General features: G+C 35.0%; 1 protein-coding gene across 1 annotated transcript in view; it reads left to right on the forward strand.

Annotated features, from left to right (window-relative positions):
- Positions 1-27908, forward strand: part of CTNNA3 (catenin alpha 3) — a 1660471-nt gene that overhangs the window by 1172819 nt on the left and 459744 nt on the right. The window lies entirely within an intron of this gene.

Raw genomic sequence — 27908 nt, forward strand, 5'->3', positions numbered from 1 at the left:
TTACACTGTCTCTAAAAGAAATTCCTATTCGTGGGCAAAGCATAATTGAAACTAGCATGTGGAAAATTTAGGCATTTCCTGGCTTTTCAAATAAATCATCATCCCCCCCTTTTAATATAGTTATATCTCTTCATTTTCCTGCACTTTTTTCCCAACCAGATTTTTCTCTACTCAGAAAAAAAAAAAAAGTATATTAATGGGAAAACTCTTCATTGATTTGAGATATAATATGTACTTCAACTACCACTATATGTATTTGAATAGTGGTGATCTAAAGAATAAAATAAACAAGACTAAACATCTAAATACATCAATAACAGACAGGCTTGAGATTCCACATCAAATTCAGATAATTCTCTCATCATATATTAGAATAGCATCCCACAAGATTGTGAAATTACTCTCATAAAGCTATATTCTCAGAAGCATAACTCAGGTTTTGATTATACTGTTGTAACAGCAAATAACTAAATATTTTTTAATTTTTTTATTCTCTTAAAAATTAAGCCTCTCACTAAAATAAATTACATATTTTTTTCTGAGAGAGAGATTTTCTTGGAATGTGATGATTCTTTTTATAAAATGCAATTTCTTATGAGTTTCTAACATCATTTTATCTTTTTTAAAGTTTCCTGATTGTATTTTATCTACCTTATCAATTGAATTACTTTCATATATGTATGCTTTCTCATTGTGAACAATGGTGTATTTTCATAATATACTAATGAAAAGAAAATATGTGCTAATTAACTACTTTAAGATTGTTTTATTTCTTTAGAGCTAAAACTTTGAAAATAATAGAAAATGAACAGGAGAAATATTAAAATCCTTTGATAACACTATTCAGAGATAACAACTACTAATATTTGATTTATTTCCAACCAGCATATATATATATATATATATATATATATATATATATATATATATATATGTGTGTGTGTGTGTGTGTGTGTGGGTGTGTGTGTGTGTGTGGGGGGGGTGTGGGTGTGGGTGTGGGTGTGTGTGTTTTCAAATAATTGTGTAATTATGTATTGCCTTTTTACAGGTAATAGTTGACTGAATTTTCCCACATTATTATATTTTCTGCAAAAAATCATTCATTTATCTGTTCTTTCATGAGCATTTAGATAAATTTTAACTACTATAAGCAATGCTATGTTAAGCATATTTCTGTCTGTTTGCTATCCTCTTAGTATAGACTTTGCAATGTGAAGCCAATCAACATCTTATGTTGGGTCAGTCTTTTGTAATTTAGGTGTTAAATGCCAGGTTCTGATTTTTAGTTGGTTATTTTGGTTACAAGGCAAACCTACTCACACTAGTCAATGTAAAGGCAGTTTATTATAATTAAGCTGATGGCAGAATAGGGAGAATCTCCTGAACGTGTAAGAAGAGGAGCCAAACTGGCCAGGCCTTGTGTGATTAGAGCTGTGGGGAGCTTGGGATCTAAGCAACTCTGTGGGTCCTCAGAGCAGAAGCTCCTGTTTTCCTTTTAGTGCTGGATTAACCTGAGTCTGTTACTTTCTGTGAAAAACCATAGTACTTAAGAGGCTGCATGTAACAGAAAACTCATATGAAAGTTGCTTAAATCACAAAAACCTTTAATTATCTCATGTAACTAGATGTTTAAGATAGTTGATTCTAGACTTACTGGCCCTAGCCCACCAGAGGACTTGGATAGGAATAGTCCCCATATGTGGGGAGGAGTATCTTATCACTAACATTTTTTGGAATTGCCAGTACAGGGTAATAATAAAAAGTGGATTCGTACTTAATGTGTTTCATTATTGTTTTTAAATTCTCTACAAACAGTGCACTCCACTATTTTTTATACCTGGTGTGGACTGTTCTCACTTTCCTGCCCTCTGATTGCCAGTTTGGTTGTGGTTTGAGGTTATTAATGACTTACGTAGGCATCTCTGGATTTCTGTTGACCTTCCCTCATTTTACATCTCAAAGTGCTACACAATATCCCTTAAAGCAGGAAGGCAAGGTGGCTTGTTGGCTTTAACTTATCAAGGAGGAAGTCTTTCCCAGATGCCTTCCATCAGATTTTCTCTAATCATAAGTCAGAACTTGGTCCTGTACCTACTTCTGGACCAAGTGATGGCAAAAGGAAATGGGATTTCCATCATGGGCTTAGAGTGCTGATAAATGGTTAACAACTGACTCGAGCCAGAGAGAGTAGTGGTACTAACTTGCAGCACTTGCTGATTTCTGTGACATAAATACTCCCACACGGGTGAGTTTCCAGCTGCCACTGCGATATCATTGAACTCTGAATTGGGAAGAGATGCATAAAAATAGTTCTTGTAAGCCTATTTTTATGTTAGGTATAAGCTTATCCTAACAGACCACTGGGCTTAGACCAGTCATAATTCAACCTTTCTGACTAGTCACTTACTATACAAACAAAATCATAGGTTTTATCAGCAGAAACAAAGTGGAAATGGCTGTTGACTAGAGAAAAAAATGTGTTTGCCCTGACCACTTAGTGGCATCCACTGCTTTCTCAAGTTTCTGTGTCTTCATAAACTTACCCTGTGATAGTTTAGCATGAGCTCCAGTGATGTTTCTTGTTACATGATAACTTTTGCACATCTGTTTCCAGAGATAATGGCTTCTCCTCTCTAACTCTTCCTAGTCAAATAAATGAGAAAGAATCTAGCTGCTCTATACTTATTTTTAGTACTGAGCCAGAAGTCCTAAGTCCAAGATCACACGCCAACCAATGGATGGGTTACCTTTCTTCAGATGGCTAATCATGGTGACAATCTGGCAGCTTTTGTGTGGGATAGATTTTCTTTTTCTCATCATCATCATCAGTGATGAACGACTTCTCTGGTACTACTTTACAATGATCTTTTAGAATATGCTATTTGTATTCACAGACTTTGCTTCCTCTGTTTGCCAGGTAGAATGACTGACAGGTTAGTTCATAGGATATGATAGTTATGAATTACCTTGAGAATATTATGTCTTCCATTTTTTTGTCAACATTTCATCTTTTTCTTGGACTTTCTTCCAGTAGTTGATAGCAATGATCAATTATTTTGATCTTTTTTATAAGAAAAAGAATAGGGGTCCTGAAAAGATTTTTACTTTCTCCCGAGTCAGTTGTAAAAAGTTGGATTTGATGATGTTGGATTCTCAGAACATCATCTCTCCACATTAAAATATAAACAAAAATTAAACCCTAAAATCAGTGAGAAAAGATTCTTGGACTTTATTACTTTATTGTCATTAACAAAGGTAGGGATCACAGTAGTAAAATGTTTGCCATATATAATGTTTTAACATGATTAGATCATCCAATATTGACTAGTAGCTCTTGGAATAATGACATTTTTAATACCAAATGTCTTTTATTTATCTATTTCATTTCTAAACATAGAAATATCATTATTTTAAAATAATGATTTTAAAATTGTATGCTTATATAATCACCAGTTTCTCATGATGCAGAAGTCGAAATACCAATTTTCAAAAGCCATTTTTCTTTCCTGCTATACATAGAAAATTCCAAACATAAGTACAATCGGTCCTTTCTTAAAAATCATAAGGAATATAGTTACCTCACAAATGTATTATATATTTTAAAATTGTATGTGTAAAAATAAAATGAAACAGTAAACCAAACCCCCTTCCAAAAGCAAAGTGTTAGTTTGGCATACTAAGTTCTCTGACATTCAGTTGTCCAAAAGAGCCTCTTTTTATTAATTAATTTATTTATTTGCTGTGTTGGATCTTCGTTTCTGTGTGAGGGCTTTCTCTAGTTGTGGCAAGCGGGGGCCGCTCTTCATCGCGGTGCACCGGGCCTCTCACTATCGCAGCCTCTCTTGTTGCAGAGCACAGGCTCCAGACGCACAGGCTCGGTAGTTGTGGCTCACGGGCCCAGTTGCTCCGCGGCATGTGGGATCTTGCCAGACCAGGGCTGGAACCCGTGTCCCCTGCATTAGCAGGCAGATTCTCAACCACTGTGCCACCAGGGAAGCCCATGAGCCTCTTTTTAGTTTAATGTTATTTATGTAATACTGTCATTGTCATCTTACAGGTAATTAGAAAAAATCTTCAAAATGCATTGGTCCCCAAACTTTCTGTCTTATCACTGACTACAGGGCTTATCCCCTCACCATTCACTGTGCTTTTTGTCACTCTCTGAAAACACATATAACAAAACACCTGTCAGAAAGTAGCTGGTCTAGGGCTTCCCTGGTGACGCAGTGGTTGAGAGTCTGCCTGCCGATGCAGGGGACACGGGTTCGTGCCCCGGTCCGGGATGATCCCACATGCCGCAGAGCGGCTGGGCCCGTGAGCCATGGCCGCTGAGCCTCTGCGTCTGGAGCCTGTGCTCCGCAGCGGGAGAGGCCACAACAGTGAGAGGCCCATGTACCACACACACACAAAAAAAGTAGCTGGTCTAAAGATTCTTTGACCACATCAAGGTCTGTCTTTTGTATAGACAGAAGATGTGTCCATGTGATAAGATTTGAGAAACTCCATCTTTCCAGCCTGCCGTGGTTCCTGAAGTTCCCAGTATTAGTTATCTGTGTGAGAGTAAAAAAATATTTAAGATCTCTGTCTAAGATACAAATTTTAAAGAGGAAGCATATTAACGCATGAATCATCTTTTTGAACTATTGCATTAATTGACTCATAGTGGGCTATAATCCCAAGGAATTGAATTTAGAAGAAGTAAACTTTGATAGAAGAGGGGATGCCTTGGACCATAAGAGCTATTTAACAATTACTAAGAACTGATTAAGTGCGAGGGTTTGTGAAGATATGACCTTTGTTTCACTTAGTCTTTCATTCATTCATTCAATATTTATTGCATAATTTTAAGTGCTAAACCCTACAAAAGGTACTGGAGATTAAATAATGAGTACAAATTAGTACAAAGGATAACTTTATGAGAGTTATGACAGTGGAGATTATTGGAGAGAGGGGACCACATGAGCAATGGAGGAAGCCACTGACAATGGTTTGGAATTTTCTAAAAGACAGATTGACCACTTATTGATTAGAATTAGCACTGCTCTTCCTTTTTTGTAAAAGGTTTTCTCATTTTGAAGGTAACATCATATTGATTCTTTGTGAATTATAGTATTGGAGGATGCTTAAAGATTTTCTTTATTCCATGTCCTACATTTCTCTTTAATGTCCATATCCATTGCTATCACTCTAGTTCAAGCCACTATCTCTTACTTGAATTGTCATGTAATCTTTTTAATTGAACCTCCTGCTTCCAAAGTTTTGCTTAAAGGTTCTCAATAGGTATTTGCTGAATGAAAAAAAAAAGTATTTATTCCCCTTCTCAATTCTGCAAGATTAATTTGGGGGATTTACGTCTTACACTTTCATTAAATGTGTTCAGCCTTGGAATGAATATTTTTTAAAATATTCAAATAATGAAAAATAACTTTAAGCATTAATTATCACAATGTTCTGTGACCTTGACTTAGTGACACAAGTATAACTCTGATACTGCCATCAAAAATGCACTAACAAAGTCCTTTGTGTTCAGGAAATTGTAGTGAATGTGATCTATGGCTTCTACGAAGGAAAATGAAAATAGAATCATTTGACAAATGAAAATGAAAATAGATTTTCTTTTTCTTCATAAGTTAACAATAAATACATAATAGTAGCAAGATACAAATGTTAATTGCACACAAACTAAGCACTATTAAATCTCATATAATGTTTATGGAATAGGTGTTGGGATAAAAAAATGACCCATAGTACATATCTATGCAAAGATAAATTATATAATATAATTATAACCAATTATCATCATACATTCTCTTATGTATCTCTTCAACATATACCTACTGGAAATTTTAATTGATTAAAGGCATCAAGACATGAGATCTATTCTTTTAAAGTTGAGATTTGAAATCATATTCTACAAAAATGAATTTTGAGAAAAGTGTATTGAATATCAACTATGTAAAAGGCAGTATGCTGGGAAGTGGAGGAGGATGAAAAGAAGGAAAAGGCACAATGTTTGCTTCCAGGGAACTCAAATGTGTGCAGTTAATGCTGCTGGAGTGTCAGGGTATTGAGGGGAGCATTGTTAAGGAGATACTGGTTGAACTGAATTATTGAAATAACATTTTTCAATTTCATTATTTTTTACATGTTTAAATGAGTGGGAGATGGTCTTTTTATTGCCTTTAAGTTTGCTAGAGTATGTTAGAAAATGAGACGGTGTGAAGAATATAGAAACACTGAAGGAAAGGAACAAAAAATAAGTAAAAACCCTCCATAAGGAATGATTCTTGGTTAGTATATGTACTTGCTATATGCTATACTGGAATAGTCTTTAATAAATCTTCTATGCTGGACTGTCTTTGATAAGTTCCTGAATTTTTTTCTATGTTCCACTGCACTTAGAAACATTAAGAGATTATTTTTTTTCAGGGGAATAGATGACAATTATGAATTATATATAGAGTCTTCCAAGTTGCTACATAGCTTCCAAAATAGAGATGAATACTCAAATTATGCATAATAGAATTTTAAGAGTAAATCTGGTTTGGACCAAAAGTTCTTGGTTTGTTTCAATATCAAATCAACCCAATGTTTCTCTGAGGGACACATTCTATTAGCAATGCTTAGGTTATCTGTAGTTCCAGGACAGTGGTGACCCCTCAGTCTACATCTAACAGTGATGTAGTGGCATGAACCACCAAGTCAAATATTGAAAGAGAGAAAAGCATGTGAAAGTGCATGGTGGGTTTGAGGGACAGCAAGTTGGCCAGTATTACAGGAACAGAGGGTACATCTGGATTGGTACTGGACTCAGAAAGTCAACAGATAACACTATATAAAGGCCTGAACATTTTTAGGAAAATATAAACTGTCTAAAATTTTAAATGGTCGTGTCATCAGTACTTCAGGAAACTAACTCCAGATGCTGAAAAACATTCTTATAGAAGTAGAGAGTGAGTGCTACATAATGCTTTAATTGCTCTTAGAAGTGAAAAGAAAGTAATCCCAATATAAAGCAGGTGTTCCCTCACTCCCTCCACGCCTCCTCCAAGAAATTAAAACATAAGACTGACACACACATACAAGATATAACAATAGGAAGGTGAGGTGAGAGCCAGTTTGATGACTTAAACCTAGCTTAGGCTGAAAAACCCAGGTGTGCATTTAGGAAGAAAAGAAGCTCCTCATCAGAATAGTTCAGTGATGACTTGCAGCCAGGATATTCTATGCCAGTGGCTAAAATCAGGAGAGAGTCTTGTGGTTGTAGGTTTTATCCTCTGAGTCCTCTGTGATTATATTTTCATGTGATGGTATATGGCTCAGTCACTGTAGAGACTCCAGAAAAATTATACACACAGCTTTTCATAAGTCATGGAACAACAGGGAGAAAGCGTGCATTCAAAAGTAACTGAGTAAATTCCCCCAAAGTAATCCATTATTGCTCTATTGATAATTATGTTTTGAATTACTGCCTGTACTTACATGATTTAAGAGTAGTTTGGGCATATGAACTAGAATTTAACATGCATCATTCCTTGTACCAACAGGCAAGTTCACTCAAGATGCTCTTATCTGAATGAACAGTAAATACACAGCAGGACTGTTGTTCGAATATTATGAATTAGATCTTCAGAAAAGCTATAATTAGTAGTTCTTTTTTGACTTTGTCAAAATCAGTCAGATTTGAGAATTTTTACCAGAAATTTAACGTAGAGCTGTAGTAACCATCAATAATCTTACTGACATAATAAATAGATAGATCTTTAATAAAGGATTTCCTTAAAATTATCTCAGTGAGTGTATGAAGTTATTAATAGCCATACTATTTGTCATAGTCAGATATATTGACAGAAACTTTTAACAAAAACAGAGAGTCAAAGTGAATCTCATCATTTCATTCGTGCTTAGTTATTTCTGGGCAGTGTTTCAACTCCAAGCACATGCATTTCATCAGTGTAATATGGATGATTTAAAATCCTAATATGGTGAATCCTGTGGACACTTTATAGATCAGACAAGGCATTAGCTGGAAAGTGTATTTTTGTCATATGATACCCACTCTCCCCACCCTCGGCCCCCCACACCTGCTAATGAGTCCAAGAGGTGCTCTTGAGCATTCTGAAAAACCAAAGACTTCAACTAGAGATGAAGGGTTTTTAGGCAGGAAAAGCAGGGTGATCCTTCCCTATATGTTCTCCAAAGGTCTTCCTCTGGACCTAGAAAGAAGCATGCCTCCTGCTACCCAGGTGGGTGCAGATACAAGATTGGAAAACGTGAAGTCATGTATCTGAGCTTTCAAATTTGTGTTGGCATAGACTTATGGACTTTCATAGCATGCTAGGGGATTTTTTAACAAAGCAATAAAAACTTCCACTTAACAGAGTGGCTCCAGAGCCTGTGCTGTGAACAATTTATGTATATTGGAGAAAAGCAGCCAAGAATTACCTTTTCACAAAGCATATATCATTATCAATAAAATGTCACCACTAAAAGAACTCATAGATTAGACATGAAGACAATAGATTTTATCTCTAGAATCTATGGAAAGCATGGAAAGAGAAGAGTCTGTTAGGAGGAGGTTAACTAACTATGCTTAAGATGGACAAGTGCACCAGATCCTACCAGATCTGTGATCTTCAGGAAATAAATTAACCTCTGACTCATCAAATGCCCTCCTCTAAAATGCTAATAATTATATTATTTTGCTATGGTCTGAATGTGTCTCCCCAAAATTCATATCCAATGTGAAAATATTAGAAGGTGGGGCCTTTGGGAGATCCTTAGGTCATGAGAGTGGAGTCCTCATGAATTAAATTAGTGTTCTCATAAAAGAGACCCTACAGATTTCCCTAGCCCCTTCCACCACTGTGAGGTTACAGTGAAAGGCACTGGATGTGAAGCAGGAATAAGGCTTTTACCAGCATGTGACCATTCTGGTGCCTTGATTTTAGACTTCCCAGCCTCCAGAAGAGTGAAAAATAAATTTCTATTGTTTTTGAGCTACCCAGTCTATGTTATTTTGTTATAGTAGCCCAGATGAACTGACACATTTATTCATTTATTTAACAAATACTTACTGAGCACGTATTAAGTGATAGAATGTTTTAAATCCTGGAAATAGAAGTCAATAGAACAGACAAAACTCCCTGCCTTCTTAGAGTACATATTCTTGCATGATTAAAGAAATTAAAATAATATATTTAAAATGATTTGAAGAGTGTCTGGGACATAGTAAGTTGCCCATTAAAAGATAACCATTATTACTAACACCATTGGCAGACCATTGTTAAAATTTAAACCAGATATGAGAAGGAAAAATCTTTTTGAATGAGCTATCTTTGTTAAACATATCCCCAAAGTTAGTACTTTATAGTTTATCAGAATAACTGAAGAATTATCTGAAAATCTATGGTATATAACTATCAGATGTCAAGACAGTAAAAATTTATCATAATGTCAAATATGAGACAAGATGTAGTAAAATGAGAATTCTCATATACTGCTTCTGAGAAGTAAATTGTTATAATCTCTTTGAAGAACAAAACAATAATATGTGGACCTGGATTATTTTGCCACAAATATCTTTCTATATTTATTGGAGAACTTGTACACATATTCATAAAGAAGACTTGTATAAGTATGATCATTATGGATGTTTTAAAATAATAAAACTTGAAAGTAATATAAACACCCATCAGTAGAAGAATGAATAAATAGCAGCAAATGTAGTAGTTAAAACACATAAACTTGTTTCACATGCGAATAGGACAGCTTTTAAAAAGCAATGTTAAAAATAAATAAATAAAAAATAAAAAGCAATGTTAAGTAAGTAGCAAGTTTTAGGCAATAGGAACAGTAGGACTAGCCATAGAAGTCATACAAAACAAATACTTAAGAGTGAATAACTTTGGAGAAAGAGGAGTTGGATGGTACTGAAAAAGAGTACCTATGGGACTTTGATTTTATTTGTAATGCTTTATTCTTAAAGATAATATCAACAAAATCTGATGAAAAAATAGCCTCTATTATTATTGAGGTAGATAGATTATTTTCTATATTTTATTATGACTTCTACTTTTCTTAAATTTAAAAATAAATTTATTGGAGTATAGTTGATTTACAGTGTTGTCTTAGTTTCAGGTGTACAGTGAAGTGAATCGGTTATACATGAACATACATCTAACTCTTTTTTAGATTTTTTTCTCATATAGGTCATTGCAGAGTATTGAGTAGTTCCCTGTGCTGTACAGTAGGTCCTTATAAGTTATCTATTTTGTACATAGTAGTGTGTATATGTCAATCCCAATCTTCCAATTTATCTCTCCCCCTTTTCCCCCTGGTAACCATAAGTTTATTTTCTACATCTGTGACTCTTTCTGTTTTGTAAATAAGTTCATTTGTACCATTTTTTAGATGCCACATGTAAGTGATATCATATGATAGTTGTCTTTCTCTGTCTGACTTCACTCAGTATGACAATCTCTAGGTCCATCCATGTTGCTACAAATGGCATTATTTCATTCTTTTTAATGACTGATTCATGTTCCATTGTATATATGTACCACATCTTCTTTATCCACTCCTATGTTGATGGACATTTATGTTGCTTCCATGTCTTGGCTATTGTAAATAGTGCTGCAATGAACATTGGGATGCATGTATATTTTAGAATTATGGTTTTCTCGGGACATATGCCCAGGAGTGGGATTGCTGGATCATATGGTAGTTCTATATTTAGTTTTTTAAGGAACATTTATGTTCCTTAAACCGTAATGTTCTCCATAATGGTTGTACCAATTTACATTCCCACCAACAGTGTAGGAGGGTTCTGTTTTCTCCACACCCTCTCCAGCATTTATGGTGTGTAGATTTTTGTTCTGATGGGTGTGAGGTGATACTTTGTTGTAGTTTTGATTTACATTTCTCTAATAATTAGTCATGTTGAGCATCTTTTCATGTGTTTTTGGCCATCTGTATGTCTTTAGAGAAATGTCTATTTAGATCTTCTGCCTATTTTTTGATTAGGTTGTTTATATTTTGATATTGAGCTGCATGAATTGTTTGTATATTTTAGAGATAATCACTTGTCAGTTGCTTCATTTGAAAATATTTTCTCCCATTCTGTGGGTTGTCTTTTCACTTTGTTGATGGTTTTCTTTGCTGTGCAAAAGCTTTGAAATCTTTTGCATTTCTATACACTAACAACGAAAGATCAGAAAGTGAAATTAAGGAAACAATTCTATTTACCATTGCATCAAAAAGAATAAAATACCTAAGAATTAACCTACCTAAGGAGGCAAAAGACCTGTGCTCTGAAAGCTATAAAATGCTGATGAAAGAAATCAAACATGACACGAACAGACTGATATTCCATGTTCTTGGATTGGAGGAATCAATACTCAAAATGACTATACTGTGGAAAGCAATCTACAGATTCAATGCAATGCCTATCAAATTACCAATGACATTTTTCACAGGATTAGAACAAAAAACATTACAGTTTGTATAGAAACACAAAAGACCCCAAATAGCCAGAGAAATCTTGTGAAAGAAAAACGGAGCTGGAGGAATCAGGCTCCCTGACTTCAGACTATACTACAAAGCTACAATACTCAAAACAGTATGGTACTGGCACAAAAACAAAAATCTAGATCAATGGAACAGGATAGAAGGTCCAGAGATAAACCCATGCACCTATGGTCAACTAATCTATGACACAGGAGGCAAGAATATACAATGGAGAAAACACAGTCCCTTCAATAAGTGGTGCTGGGAAAAGTGACAGCTACATGTAAAAGAATGAAATTAGAACACTCTCTAACACCACACACAAAAATAAACTCAAAATGGATTAAAGACCTAAATGTAAGGCCAGATAGATTTAAACTCTTAGAGGAAAACATAAGTAGAACACTCTCTGACATAAATCACAGTAATAGCTTTTTTGATCCACATCCTAGAGTAATGAAAATAAAACAAAAATAAACCAATAGGACCTAATTGAAATTTTAAACTTTTATAGTAAAAGAGAGCAAACAGGAGAAGTAAATATCAATGTGCAAAAACAGGTGGCATGGTGGATTGTGTGCCTGGTGTAACAGAGAAATCTTCCCAGGCCACCCATATCAGCACCTGAAACTCACCAAATAATGCTGATCATCCAGTATTATGGAACTTGATTGTGAATCTTTGTAATACCTTTTAAGAAAGTGCTTTGTGAATGTGAAAAATACCTAAAACTTTATCAACCAGGGTCAATCTCTGATGGAATAATATTTTGTGAGATTTTACATTATTTTTTACCTTTATTTTTTGGATAAGGGTGGGGAAAGGATGGCTAGATTTTTAAAAATATTTTTATTGTGAAACATTTCAAGCATCAATAAAAGACTAGAATATGTAGAATGATAAACAATGTAATCTTACCGTAAAGCTTTACAAACTTTAACCCTTGTCACATTTGTTATTACATGCATAATTAAAGTCCCCTGTGTAACTTTCCTAAGATTTTATAATTTTCCCTTTGCTAAGGATTTGGTGAAAGCCCTTGCCTCCTAATAAGCATATCTGCATGACAAACAGTTTCCTTCTATTGGATTACAAGATCTAAGGCATCAAAATAACCAAGACCTGCCTCAGGCAATAGAATTTTCTCACTTTGGGTATACAAAACTCAAAGCTAAAGCTGAAAAGCTGCCCACAGGGACATGTCAACAAGATTTAAATGATATTCTGTGCTACCATCTTATTAGCAATCTTGATGGTAATTAATGGAGGAATGAATTTTCTTGAAGCAAGCACCCAATTAATACTTTGGTATTGGTAAGTTAATCATTTATTGTATCAGTTAACAAATACTTATTGATCAATTTCTATTCACTCAAGAGATACAGTGGTATCATCGGACTTATTCACAGAGGATCTGTAGTCTAATAGAGGAAACAAGCCCTCAGATGCCAATTACAGTGTGGTAAAATTGTTGGGAAAAACACCAAGGCTATCTTTCTATAAGGAAAGGAACCATATGACAGCCAGACTTTGAAACCTCATCCTTTTTTATTGTTATTTGAATATGTGATCACTCTTTCATATTGGCATTTAGTAGCTTATTATAAGGACTTACAGGATTTAATTCAAAGAATATTCAGTGCATAATCCAAGTTCACTATAATGTTATTTCATTCATCTCTATAATAATTACAGATGTATAGTAACCAATTTTCAACCTGGTTCTCTATAACAATTTTTAAAACATATAATTAGCGGGAATTTACAAATAAATTAAGAGTTTATGTCCATTTATAGATAATTTTACAAGTGCTTGTTTCCTTTCTATATCATAGATTTTCTTGCAGGGAATCGGTTGCTCTGAGATTTCATGTTTTCATGATACAAGTACAGTACCTGTTAAATAATAATTTTAGATTATGACTATTTTTTAAATTTTATTGGTGTATAGTTGATTTACAATGTTGTGTTAGTTTCAGATGTACAGAAGTTATTCAGTTATACATATACATATATTCATTCTTTTTCAGATTCTATACGCATATAGGTTATTACAGAATATTGAGTAGAGTTCCCTGTGCTCTCCTTGTTGTTTATCTATTCCATATGTAGTAGTGTGTATATGTTAATCCCAAGCTCCCAATTCATTCCTCTCCACCATGTTTGGCCTTTGGTAACTACAAGTTTGTTTCCATAATCTGTGAGTCTGTTTTTGTTTTGTAAATAAGTTCACTTGTATCATTTAAAAAATTATATTCCACATATGAGTGATATCATATGGTATTTGTCTTTCTCTGTCTGACTTAACTTCACTTAGTATGACAATCTCTAGGTCCATCCATGTTGCTGCAATTGGCATTAGTTCATTCTTTTTTATGGCTGAGGAATATTCCATTGTATATATGTACCACAGCTTCTTTATCCACTCCTCTGTCAATGGACATTTAGTTTGCCTCCATGTCTTGGCTATTGTAAATAGTGCTGTAATGAACATTGGGGTGCATGTATCTTCTTGAAGTATGGTTTTCTCTGGATATATGCCCAGGTGTAGGATTCCTGATCATATGGTTGTTCTATTTTTAGTTCTTTTTAAGGAACCTCCATACTGTTCTCCGTAGTGGCTGTGTCAATTTACATTCCCACCAACAATGTAGGAGGGTTCCCTTTTCTCCACACCCTCTCCAGCATTTAATGTTTGTAGACTTTTTGATCATGGTCATTCTGACTGGTGTGAGGTGATACCTCACTGTAGTTTTGATTTTCATTTCTCTAATAATTAGTGATGTTGAGCAGCTTTTCATGTGTTTTTTGGCCATCAGATTATGACTATTAAAAATCTAAATGAACAATAACAAAAAACATTGATAAGACTTGAAATCACCAGAGCTCTAACACTTAATTGTAATATATTATTTTTAAATATTTAGTGCCATGCAAACCAACTGCCACACAACTTCCCATAGCCTTTTCAACTTAGTCAGTTTCAGGAACTTTCATATGTAGATTAAATTTTGTTTTTTGGATACGGTACTAATACTGTAAAATGATCATTGGAGGAATGAAAAACGTGCTTTTTTGTGTATCTAAATTATTCAATATATTATAGCCACATTTAAATTCCCATGGCATTATTCAATGTCTTCTTGAAAATTTGCATCCACCATCTTGATGGTGATTTATGTACTTTATGTTTTCATAATAAATTGCATATAAATTCTCTCCACCTAACTATTCAGCTTTGTGACTCTACTCTTCTTTGTGAACTGGGTTATAAAATCTAGTTATTTGAAAATTTTAAGTTATCATAAACCATTGCATTTTTAGTTAACATCATTTTCAAAGTATAAAAACCTGCTAAGGAACAATGGTAACTTATTCTAAAACTATAGATTTATGATGGTTTTATTAGTTTTTGTCTATCATATTTAACAAAAAAAGTGTGGTGGCTGTATTAATTAAAAGTACTTTTATTAAGGCATGATATATATTTACACTGTCACTGTTTAAAAAATGAATTTATAATTTTTTGCGTTAATACTTATATGGTTTAAATAGCTGTTCCATAGTATGTGTGTGCATGTGCTTATTTTGGTGCATGTTTTTTTTAACTTCTGTTTTTCTTAAGAAATGCTATTATTAATATGTGTGTAATCATTTAGGCCAAGAACTCTAAGCGTTCCATAGATATTTCTATTTATTGCTCCCCCTAGAATGAATTTGGCTAGTATAATCAAATTTAATGTATAGAGACCTGTCACAGAGAATTCCTGAATTGCTCAAATTCTCTAATACAATAAATAATAATAATGTTATTTTAGGTACCTTTTAATCACATCAGATTATCTCCTATTAAAAATTATTTTTGCAAAATAGCTTTTGGCTATTTTTTTTTAAATGTTAAAATATGAAGGTCACATTTAGCCCATAATTCTGAGTTTTTCCATCTGAAACTTTCTTGAATCAAGGAGATAGATGTACCTAACTCTTAAGCCTAACTTTCAATTTGTTACTCATTCAGGTTTTGAGTCAAATAATTAACAAAAGCTCGAGTCCCTTCCTCTAGAAATCTTTGGCTGTCCATGTGGACACAGCTGGACAATTTTGTATGATCATAATAAAGCAAAATAAATATCCCTTTGAGCTAGATTAAATATGGTTTGGCTGGGAATATGAGACTCTTCCTTCCCTCATCAGAATTTAGTGAGATTCTGAAGAATTTAAAGGTAAACAAAAACATCCAAAAACAACACCACTCAAAACATCAAATTAGTAAAAAATTAAGTCAAAGAAAGAGAAGCAACCACACACCATGGATGTGTGCAGATTGTTAGGTTTTCCTTCATTGCAGTGCCTTACACAGTGTTTGATATACAGGAGATACTTAACAAACATTAGTTTAACTAAATCTGTTTTACTTAATAAACTCTCATTTGATTTATACAGAAGTAATCTCCCAGTGATCTGGGGCAGATTTTACTCTGTTTATGTTTCAGAGCCTTCCAACACAGGCTTTAGAGCAAAGCCAGATTGTGTAAGTAGTGTAACTACTTTAGGCAACTGCAAAAATTAAGCATAGCTATGCAAAGTGAGTTTTTGGGGTTTTTTTGGTATAGTACTATATCCAAATCAAGGTTTTGCCTAGCTATATAATTGTGCAGAATGATCACTCTGTATCTTGCACCAGTGTAAAAGATGAAGCTCATTTCCTGCAGTGCTAAAGGTTTATGTGCCAAGATCTTTATTTCCTAATGTAAAATCTGAGTACTTTAATTTTGTTTTTGTAATTCACTGAACTTAAATTTTTTTCTGCTTATTTAGGGACTAACAAGTGATATGAAATGTGGAATTCATATTTCTTTCAAACATTTTCTGGCACTAACCTAAATAATTGCCATGATAATAGACAAGAGAACTTTAATGTGCCTTTGGAAAAATACCTGGGAACAAAATGAAAATCCTGTACTTTACCACATTTTTAATGTCACATAGCTGAGTGCTATTGAATTGTAATTTTAAGTAGTTAAGTAAAAATTCATTTTATCTGCCAGTGACATCTGTAAGAAGTTATAAGGAAGCACAGATTTATTATGAATTTCATTGAAAGTTCAGCATTTTTCTCCTCGTATAATATAAAAGGGTATTTTGTGAGGTTCCTTACTACTCTCTTCTGCTTTTTAAATAAAATCAATTAAAATTGAGAATATTTCTTTGTTATTCTCAGAAATATTACTTATTTAGCATACAGGACTAAGAGTAGTGTGTTGGGCAGATGAACATAGGTTGCACTCACTGGTAATAAAATATCACAAATCTACTTTGTTTTTACTCAGATAGTGACACTTTATAACAGGAAAGAGTTTAAAATACTGTTGCATCACATAAATTTGGGAATTGAACCTCAGAACAAAGAGCTATAGGCATAGTTTTTTGTTTGTTTGTTTGTTTGCGGCACGCGGGCCTCTCACTGCTGTGGCCTCTCCCGTTGCGGAGCACAGGCTCTGGACGCGCAGGCTCAGCGGCCATGGCTCAGGGGCCCAGCCGCTCCACAGCATGTAGGAACTTCCTGGACCGGGGCACGGATCCATGTCCCCTGCATCGGCAGGCGGACTCTCAACCACTGCGCCACGAGGGAAGCCCCAAGCATAGTTTTTTGATATATAGATTTCTTACAAGGATAATCCAATTGCTGTTAGACTTTTATTATCCATATCTTCTTCTGGTGTACGGCGGGTACAATTCTATTTCTCTCTGTATTCTGTTTCTTTTAAAAAATGTCCACAAGTGCAAATGATATGTTGGGAATTAAAATGATATGTTTAATTTGCCTGCGATATATTTTACATAGAACACTGAAGAAAATATGATTTCATACTGCCGCTTTTGCTATCAGCAACCAAATGACCTTTATCATCTTAAACACATAATATATGTCAATCAGAGTAAGGTTTGATTATTAAAAGAAAAATTAGCCCTACACAGTGCCTATTCTGATCATGTCATTTTCTGCCCTTTTCACCATATTCATCTCAAGTCCGCTGAAATCCTGTCCTTAGAAAACCTTCATCCTTTAAACTTCTTCCTCCTTTAAGCCTTTCTATGCTCCTTCATAATTTTGAATTCGTGCTATAACTTTCACCACTTTCTGCCTTATGTTACTGTTACTTTTATGTTTTTCTCTATTATTTTAAAAGTCCCAGAGGGCGGGAATGCTACTGTTGTTGGATGAGTTGAGTTCCCCAAAATTTACACATTGAAGCCATAACCCCCAGTACCTCAGAATGTGACTATATATGGAGACAGGGTCTTTAAAGATGTAAATAATTTAAAATGAGGTCATTAGGATGAACCCTAATCCAGTATGACCAGTGTCTTTATAAGAAGAGGAAATTAGGACATAGGCATGTACAGAGGGAGGAGACCAGGTGAAGACATAGGGAGAAGGCAGCTATCTACAAGCCAAGGAGAGGCATTAGAAGGAGCAAACCCTGGCCACACCTTGATCTTGGTCTTGCAGCCTCCAGACTGAGAAAATAAATCTCTGTTGCTGAAGCCACCTAGTCTGTGATATTGTGTTACAGCAGCCCTAAAAAATAATACAACTGTTATTTATGTATATTTTCAGATCATTTAGCACAGTATCTTGTATCCAGTAGTATCTCGGTAAAGATCATTTAAGTGATTTCTTACATAGTTTATTCACTGTGAGCTAAAGTTTTGTTTCAGTGAAGTAGAGAAGCACTGAGGCAATTTCCTCTTTGACCCCTAACATTGAAGAAATAAATGGAAACCGTGCTTCAGTGATCCAGCCTTACTTTCCAACATTTTTCTTTATTGTCCAAAACTGAATTTACTTTTGGCAGTTGAGGACCTCTGAAATTCTGTAAGGATCTTCTGATTTGTCCAGTGGCTTACTTAATTAAATTCTGGTATTGATCATATGATAACGTTTGTACCTTTTCTTAATTATTACAGTAAGAAAAATAGTGATTATGACATTTAATCAAATTAGAAATCACTTCATTATCATACTTTATGTAGATGTATGATTTTAAAATATAGCTTTATTAGTGTATTTTTATTTTGAACACTAGACGGTAAAATAATTTCCTTATGACTCACCCACCATATTATTCCATGGATTGAAAAGAATCAAGGTTCGTATTTTGGTTTTAGCATAATTGTCACAGTAGATATGGTGATGCTAAAAACTGTTTCCTTAGGAGTTTAGTGAAAGGTTTTCATTATGACATATATGACATATGACATATATGGCTTAGCTAAGTGTCCAATTAACAGAAGGAGAATGTGAAAATGATACAGAAAATAAAGGGAAAAATCAAAAGATTTCTTTTTATGTATCACTGTATGCTATCTACTTGTTAGGAAATTTTCTTAGAGATTACTGTCATTACTGCCTGGTGGAAATAGCTTTAATACATGAGCTAAACAAAAATGACTTCTAGTGTATTTTTCCTTTTATAATGAAGCTTAGCTGAATTTCACAATTATATATGCACTTTTATATCCTGTTAATGATTAATGAGATGTAAGGAATCACAGCTATGTCATTAATTACTGCATTGATCTCTGTATCTCCAGATACTAATGAAATATTATGTAAACAGAAGCTTTTCATTTTTAGCCTTAACTATAGTCTCTTTAAACTTGTCCCATTGATCACATCAAATTCAAGTTTAAATCATGGCTTTTTAAATAAAATACATTCTAATATCAGCTTTTTTTCATTAATCATATTCTTAATATAATTTGGTTTCTCTTTTATCCTCATGGGAAGTGATCCTCCAGTGTGATGGTTAAGGTGGTGGGGTGGAAAAAGAACTCTGAGAGTTTATGGGCAGGCCAGGAATAATTTTTATCATCCTGAGTCATAGTGCTATATGCATGTGCTATCCTACTGTGGCCAATATGTTAATATACCAAAAAGTAGACATAGTTTAATTGGAAGCTAATGGGGTATGGCATGGCAAATATTTGCTACAGATTGGTGAACTGGTGATGCACCATGGAATGGAAGCACCATTCATGCCTTCTCCTCTGCTTTTGTCATTCAACACATAACCAGGGATGGCTCCCTCATCCCTCATCTTGCAGAGAGCATCACTGTTTATCATGAGCCCTCCCTCACTTACCAGTTATGTAGATTTGGGCAAATTGCTTAATATCCTTTGTTTCCTTATTCTGTAAAATGACAATAATAATTCCTACCTCATCGATAATTTCTGAAGCTAAATAGACAATGGCTGTGAAAGTGTATATCAGAGTAATTGTGGCATAGAGTCCTCTCAACAATATTGGTTGACTCTAAATTAAAGTTACTTAAAAATGAATGTCTTGAGCCTTCCTCCCTTCTGTAAATAAGATTTGTTACATTTCCTGTTTCTTAACCTTCCAATCTCTCAACAATTCTATGTGTGACAGGATAATTTATTTTTTTTCCACCTCCTATTCCATTGCTTCTATCTGTCTTAAGAAAGAGTTTGGGAAAATATCAATATTACTCTAGATGGCCTGTTACCCAAGGTCACAGTTCTTTGTTAATTTAAGTGTAAACCATAGAAATAAGCTCGTGACTATTTTCAGTATGAATAAAAGGAAAATGAATCATAAATTTTAAAAAGATATTTATGATACTGAAGTTTTAGCATGTCCCCCACACTCTGAAAGTGAATGGAATAACCTGGAATACCATATGGCAGTATCTGCTTCATACTGCTTTATTGTCCAGTCGGTTAATTGGAACTAGTTTTCCTTTTCTTTCACTTTAAATGCTGATTTAATTTAATATTTAAAGATTGTATTGGGCATTGAATTGTGTTTCCAGCTCTCTGTGGAAGAACTTCTCGCATTAATAATAGTGTAGCGTTTTTAGCCAAAACCTCATACAGAGTGAAGTAAGTCAGAAAGAGAAAAACAAATACCATATGCAAACACATATATATGGAATCTAAAAAAAAAAAAAAAAAGTCATGAAGAACCTAGGGGTAAGATGGGAATAAAGACACAGACCTACTAGAGAATGGCCTTGAGGATATGGGGAGGAGGAAGAGTAAGCTGTGACAAAGTGAGAGAGTGGCATGGACATATATACACTACCAAATGTAAATTAGATAGCTAGTGGGAAGCAGCTGCATAGCACAGGGAGATCAGCTTGGTGCTTTGTGACCACCTAGAGGGGTGGGATAGGGAGGGTGGGAGGGAGGGAAATGCAAGAGGGAAGAGATATGGGAACATATGTATATGTATAACTGATTCACTTTGTTATAAAGCAGAAACTAACACAGCATTGTAAAGCAATTATATTCCAATAAAGATGTTAAAAAAGAAAATTACTGAAAGTAGTTCTACGTCAACATCTGCCAGTTCCCTCAGAATTCTGGGATATGATTTGTCTAGCCTAGAGGCTTGATACAATTTAGAGCAGCCGGGTGCTTTTATTATACCACCAATTGGGTGGGAGAGCTCTTGCCAATTGATATTACATGGGGCCGGGAGGTCTTTGGGGGTCCAGTGTCCTGAACTCGGCTCTCCCACCTCAGAGGCTCAGACCTGACAGCAGGTTGTAGCACCAAAGCCCTGTCAGCCACATGGCTCAGAAAAAAATGGGAGAAAAAAAGAAAAAATAATAATGAATGTTTTTAAATTATTAAAATAAAAAAATATAAATAATAATAGGAAAAAAGAAGAAGAGAGCAATCAAACCAATAAACAAATCCACCAATGATAGCAAGCACTATAAACTAAACTAAGATAAACATAAAAATCAGAAACAAGTCAGTCACAGACAGCAAACCCCCAAGTCTAAAGTTGTTCCCCAAGTCTGCCACCTCAGTTTTGTGAGAATTTGTTGTCTCTTCAGGTATTCCACAGATGCAGGGTACATCAAGTTGATTGTGGGGTTTTAATCCAGTGCTCCTGAGACTGCACGGAGAAATTTCCCTTTCTCTTCTTTGTTTGCACAACTCAGGGGGTTCAGCTTTGGTTTGGCCCCACCCTCTGCATGTAGGTCACCCTCAGGCATCTGTTTCCTGCCCAGACAGGATGGGGTTAAAGCAGCAGCTGATTAAGGGGTCCTTGCTCATTCAGGCCAGGGGGAGGGAGAGCTACAGTAATTATAATTGGAATGAGGGGTGAGCCTGTGGCGGCAGAGGCTAGCATGACTTTGCAATGGCCTGTGGCGCACCGTGTGTTCTCCTGGAAAAGTTGTCCCTGGATCACAGGACTCTGGGAGTGGTGGTGTGGATAGTGACCTGTGCTTGCACACAGGATTCTTGGTGGCTGCAGCAGTAGCATTAGCGTTTCATACCCATCTCTGGGGTCTGAGCACATAGCTGCCACTCGCACCCATCTCTGGAGCTTGTTTAGGTGGTGCTCTGCCTTCTGTGGGCAGACAGGGAAGGAATCCCCTCTCCTCATGTATCCCGAAACAATGGTCTTTTGCCTCTTAGACAGGCCCAAACATTTTCCTGGACTCCCTCCCGGCTAGCACTAGCCCCCTTCAGGCTGTGTTCACGCCGCCAACCCCAGTCCTCTCCCTGGGATCTGACCTCTGAAGCCCGAGCCTCAGCTCCCAGCCCCCGCCCGCCCCAGCGGGTGAGCAGACAAGCCTCTGGGGCTGGTGAGTGCTGGTCGGCACCGATCCTCTGTGCGGGAATCTCTCCGCTTTGCCCTCTGCACCCCTGTTGCTGTGCTCTCCTCCGCGGCTCCGAAGCTCCCCCCTCCGCCACCCACAGTCTCCGCCCGTGAATGGGCTTCCTAGTCTGTGGAAACCTTTCCTCCTTCACAGCTCCCTCCCACTGGTGCAGGTCCTGTCCCTATTTTTTGTCTCTGTTTTTTCTTTTTTCTTTTGCCCTACCCAGGTATGTGGGGAGTTTCTTGCCTTTTGGGAAGTCTGGGGTCTTCTGCCAGTGTTCAGTAGGTGTTCTGTAGGAGTTGTTCCACATGTAGATGTAATTTTGATGTATTTGTTGGGAGGAGGGTGATCTCCATGTCTTACTTCTCCGCCATCTTGAAGGTCCCCCCGGTACTTTTAGTAATTTTTGCAGAACCACAGGCAATAACAATAGTGCTAGAGAACTGAAGAGGGGGAAAGTTCTCTTTCAGTTATCAAAAATGAGGAAAACATAGGTGTTTACTATCATTAATTGCTGAACTTTGACAATTTTCCAAAACAGAATTTTAAGCAAGTTATAATTATCTACAACAAAGAAGATGGTAAATTCACTAAGAATTACCCAGCTTCCTACTTTAAGGGTATAGTCTTCTATTAGTGTTGCTAGAGTAGATGAAGGGATTATGCAGAAATGGATGGTGCACAGGGGTTACAGGGTACTTAGTATATACTCATTATTTCCTTGTGGGTAATGTTGAGAAAGGTAGGAATGGGGGTTTGCAATTTCATAGTCAGTGCTAATTAACAAGTCAGCTACTGTCTGGGGAGAGGAGGCTAATACGTGTGCAACAACTGGTGAACCATTGAAGACTAAATGCATTGTAGTGAGGATAACATGACCAGAGAGAGGATGCAAGTGATTCCTGGTGAGTTCATTAGGAAATAGTTCAAAAAAAGAAATAGAGTTTGAAGTGGGCCTTGGTGGCTAGAAGCCACTCAAAAGACTAAAATGGGGAAGAGGAGAAAAATGTATTCAAAATAAAAAGAATGGCATCGTGGTCACTCATGGTACTTATTACACACTGCCTTGTATTTATTTGTATTCATCACTTATTTAGGTGCTGGTAAAATTAGGAATCTCTTTCCTTTGGGATCAGACCATACTGGGATTATTTTTATTGCAGTTTTTCATATGCCTTTTATTTTCTATGGTTTCTATCACATGCATTATTCAGAGATTATCGATACTGCTTTTAGCCCTTTGCCTGAAGGTGAGAATTTTCAGTTGTCTAGCAGTCCCAGAACTGCTCCTGTGGTGGCTAGGGTTGGAAGGCAAAGGGTTATCTGTAAGCCTCTGTAGTTCATGCAGACTATCTGTTTAAAAAAGGAGAGAACTTTTTCTAATCCTTTTAATTACTCTACTTATAACAAAATTAGGCTACCATTTGAAATCCTATTGTAACTCCTTTTGAAGTTTGGGGATACAAAGAGACAAGTTTTGCCCTAAAATTCATTTAAGGTTGTCTATTTATCAAAAATTTAAATGGATTCCTAAAATGAAAGAGCTCTAAGCAAGGGATCAAAGATGATACTTATTTCTCACAGGCAGATATGTAGCTTTCTTTCACAGCAGATGAATTTTAAAAAATTAAATGGTTATTATACTTAATTCTATGCATTCCCTTTAAAATAAATAAATATGTCAAAAAAGTGTTAACAGGCTTCTCCCACCCCATTTGGAGAAAATTTTAAAGGAATTTTGTAAATTTTATAGCTAGACTATACCGTTCTGGAGAACAAGAAATGCAACCTTCTATTTCTTAAATCTTCCACAAAGCCCTATAACCCATCTTTGTATGTGGTAGGTTCTTATCAAATATGTGTGGAATGAAACATGAAGCTATTACAGGGCAAGCCTGTGGAATGTAATTTAGTATTTGACTAAAATAGGAATTTAAGAGTTATCCATGGCAATAGTGGTGTACTTTTTCTTCTTTCTTTTTTTTTTGGTGGGGGTGCAGATTGAGAGCAACAGAACTATATATAAAATAGTTAAAAGCAGAGTAGCTCTGATTGACATCTCTAAATGTCTAAGGACCTGCAATAGTTTCTTAACCCCACCCTTTTTCTATTACCTATAGCCCTTTGTTTTAGGACCTTGAGGACTTTAAGAAATTACAAAATATCAACATCATAAGATTTGTGGAATTGTATCAGGAATGACAAACTAGGTTATACACTGGTAGCAAACAATGAAGTAAGTCAGCAGCTTACAATGAAAGGCTTATTTCTCACAACATTATGGGTTCATTGCATGTCAGCAAAGGGGTCTCTGCATGGACTCAGAGATCCATACTGATAGGGGATCTATCTTCATACAAGCTTCCTTGTATGCAAAGGGACAAGGAAAAGAGAATGTGGAAACTATACACCTGCTTCCAGGAAAGGAGAGTGTGGGAACAACACACATACTTCTACTAAGAAATGCTGTTTTGCTTACATTTCATGACTATGCTGCCTGAATTCAAATGGGCAGAGAAATTTAATCTTTGTGACAGAACTGACCTTTGAGAATTGCCCTAATGGTACCATGGATATATTCTAAAAATTTTCTGTTTCCTCAATAATAATTTACTCATCTATGGTTCATGAATTTATATAAATTCCTCCTTAGGTTTACATTTTTAACCTGTATTAGATCATAGAAAAATAAGCTTATATATAGATTACACTGTATTTAAATAGATAGATGATAGATAGATAGATAGATAGATAGATAGATAGATAGATAGATAGATGAATGATAGATTATACTATGTTAACTTTCCTTCTATATGTTGAAAAACTATCTGCTTTAGGTTGAAAGGATTCAAGCATTCCAGATTGAATGAGCAAGTTCTTGTCTCCTCTTCATCATATCTATTTTTTAAAAATGCCTGAAATTATTCATAAACTTGTATCTTACAAACTTGAAATAGATACTGAAGATGACATACTTTCTGTTTGCAAAATAATACAACAAATACTATGCAACTCATTTTAGTAGGGGAAGTAGCAGAAATTCGTAAAATATCATTAAAATTATAAAATTAAGAGGTTAAATGGTAAAGGCTTTGGAGTTTATGACTGTCTCCAAAGTTAGAAAAAGGACCCCACGGAGTGAGGCCCAAAATATAGACCAGAATTGGAATATGTATATTTACCTATGTAAACATAGTAAACAACAAGATTATCAATTTTCTAATTCCCGCTTGATATATACCATCAAAATAAATGTCTTTTAGTCTATGCTGACAACCATATCTCTCACCTAGGTTGTTTATTCAAGAAATGAAAACCAGCATTTCCTGTGCTCACAGAATGTTTTATGTATTTGTCGATAAATAAAAGGCCTTTTGACCAAGTGTTCCTTTCCTAGATGGGTCTATAGGTGTTAATAGGCTATGTCTGACTTTCATAATCCCTTGCTCAGCGTCCTGCCAGTCATTAACAAAGAATCCTGTGGTTCAGAGGCTCTGGCTTATTTCTATAGGAACTGCAGTACAACAAAGTTCTTCACTATTCTCATAAGACAAATGTACATCAAGCATTATAAAGGAATAAAGGAAGGAGAAAGCTTCATATAGGAAGTCTCATTTTAGGAGTGTGTGTGTGTGTGTGTGTGTGTAAAGATTGGGAGTAGCAAGAGGAAGAAATAGCATGAGTGATTATTTTTATAATCTTTATAACCTTTTTGTAATCTCTTCATACCTTTATTTTTATTACTATAAATTACTATTATTATAAATTATTTTTATTATTATAAATTACTATAAATTTATAATCTATAAATTATCTTTATAATCTTTTTATAATCTCTTTATATCTTTATTTTTATTACTCTTCTAGTTGGCCATTCCTTGAACTTTTCTTATTCTAGTACATCTATTCTCTTGGGTGCTTCACTTATGTTGGATGGTGTGCTAACTACTTTATGTAAATTATGATATTTAATTCTCTCTGGAGTCCAAAGAAGCATTCCATGTTGAGTTGAAGAAACTTAGTCTCAAAAACAATACTTAATCTGCTCAAGGTTATAAAATAGTACATGAAGAAGAAGACTCTGTACTCAAGCTGTGTAAATTCAGAATCTGTTCTCCTATTAGCTGTGGGTTTGTCATAAATGTATTATGCTGAAATACGCTCCTTCTACACCAACTTTGATGAGAATTTTGTCATGAATGGATGTTGAATTTTGTCAAATGATTTTGTCACATATATTGAGATGATCATTTAATTTTTATCCTTTTTGTTAATGTGATGTATCACATTGATTGATTTATGGATATTGAGCCATTCTTGCATCCCTGGAAAAAATCCCACTTGATCATGGTGTATGATCCTTTTTATATGTTGTTGAATTTGGTTCACTAATATTTTGTTGAGAATTTTTACATCTACATTTATCAGGGATATTGGCCTATAACTTTATATTTTCATAGTATCTTTGTCTGTTTTTCGTATCAGGGTACTCGTGACCTCATAGAATGCATTTGAGAGTGTTCCACCCTCTTCAGTTTTTTAGAATAGTTTGAGAAGGATAGATATTTGCCCTTCTTTACATGGTTGATAGAATTCCTCTGTGAAGCCATCCGGTCCTGGACTTTTGTTTGCTGGGAGTTTTGTTTTGTTTTTTTACTACAAATTCAATTTCAGTACTAGTGATTGGTCCTTTCAGATTGTCTGTTTCTTCCTGATTAAGTCTTGGAAGATTGTATGTTTCTAGAAATGTATCCATTTCTTCTAGGTTGTCTAACTTGTTGGCATATAAGTGTTCGTAGTATTCTCTTATGATTCTTTGTGTCTCTGTGATACCAATTGTAATATTTCCTCTTTCATTTCTTATTTTGTTTATTTGGGTCCTCTCTCTTTTCTTCTTGATAAGCTTGGATAAAAGTTTATCAATTTTGTTTATCTTTTTTAAAATACAGCTCTTAGTTTCATTTATATTTTCTATTATTTTTTCATCTCTATTTCCTCTCTCATCTTTATTATTTTCTTCCTTCTGCTGATTTTGGGGCTTTATTCATTCTTCTTTTTCTAATTCCTTTATTTTATGGTGGGTTAGGTTTTTCTTGTTTCTTGTGGTAGGCCTGTATTGCTGTAAACTTCCCTCTTAGAACTGCTTTTGTTGTATGCCATAGATTTTAGAAAGTTTTCTTTCCATTTTCATTTGTCTTGAGGTATTTTCTGATTTTCTCTTTGATTTGTTAGACCCACTATATTTTTATTAGTATGTTGTTTAGTCTCCATGTGTTTTTGCTTTTCCTATTTTTCTTCCTGTAACTGATTTCTAGCTTCATACTGTTGTGGTCAGAAAAAAAAATTGACTTAATTTCTATCCTCTTAAATTTGTTGAATCTTGTTTTGTGGCTTAGCATGTGATCTGTCTTGGAGAATATCCCATGTGCACTTGAAAAGAATGTGTTTTCTTCTGTTTTTGGATGAAAAGACCACTGTTTCTTTATTCATTTTCTTTCTGGATGATTTGTCCATTGATGTCAGTGACCTGTTAAAGTCCCCTACTATCCTTTTATTACTGTCAATTTCTCCCTTTACATCTATTAATATTTTCTTTACATACTTAGGCACTCCTGTATTAGGTGCATATATATTAATGATTGTTATATCCTGTTCTTGTATTGATCCTTTATCATTATATAATATCCTTCTTTGTCTTTTGTTATAGACTTTGTTTTATTTTGTCTGGTATGATGTTTCCATTTGTGTG

The sequence above is a fragment of the Mesoplodon bidens genome (assembly GCF_964165515.1).
Source record: "Mesoplodon bidens genome assembly, chromosome: 1".
Taxonomy (NCBI): domain Eukaryota; kingdom Metazoa; phylum Chordata; class Mammalia; order Artiodactyla; family Ziphiidae; genus Mesoplodon; species Mesoplodon bidens.